This window comes from Suricata suricatta, chromosome 11 (assembly GCF_006229205.1).
Source record: "Suricata suricatta isolate VVHF042 chromosome 11, meerkat_22Aug2017_6uvM2_HiC, whole genome shotgun sequence".
Lineage (NCBI taxonomy): Eukaryota > Metazoa > Chordata > Mammalia > Carnivora > Herpestidae > Suricata > Suricata suricatta.
Window position 1 is genome coordinate 51,859,982 of NC_043710.1, and position 738 is coordinate 51,860,719.

Here is a 738-nt window from a genome sequence, read left to right on the forward strand (position 1 = left end):
AAAAACAGGAGTAAAAGAGAAGGGTACCACTGACTGAGAAACTTCTTTCATTTTCATTTGGAGGCTTCAAGGCATTATGTCCATTTCCAACATCACAATCTTCATGTCTTCTGTGTTGACACTAATAGGGATTCCAGGCCTAGAGGCTGTGCAGTGCTGAATTGGGATTCCATTCTGTGCCATGTATCTCATTGCTATCATTGGAAATGCACTGCTTCTGATCATCATCAAATCAGAGTGCAGCCTCCATGAGCCCATGTACATTTTTCTAAGCATGCTGGGAGCCACAGATATTGTGCCTGCTACCAGCAATGTGCCCAAGATGCTGGGCATATTCTGGTTTCATGTGCCAGAGATTTATTTTGATTCCTGTTTGCTTCAAATGTGTCTCATTCACACATTTCAGGGCATTGAGACCGGCATCCTTGTGGCCATGGCCATGGATCGTTATATCACCATCTGTCATCCACTAAGACATGCTGTCATCTTCACCCACTGTCTTGTCACCCAAATAGGGACTGTGGGAACACTCAGGGCTTCTTTCCTAGCCTTTCCTACCATGCTTAATACTGATAAAGTATTTAGTTTTGCCATACAACCATCATTTCCCACTCCTATTGTGAGCATATGGCCATTGTGAAGCTGGCTGCAAAATATGTGCAGATCAACAAAATCTATGGTCTATTTGTGGCATTTACAGTTGCAGGGTTCGACCTCACATTCCTCACTTTGTCTTAT

General features: G+C 43.4%; 1 pseudogene; it reads left to right on the forward strand.

Annotated features, from left to right (window-relative positions):
* The first annotated feature begins 76 nt into the window (after window positions 1-76).
* LOC115306798 lies at window positions 77-732 on the forward strand (annotated as a pseudogene).
* Window positions 733-738: the final 6 nt, after the last annotated feature.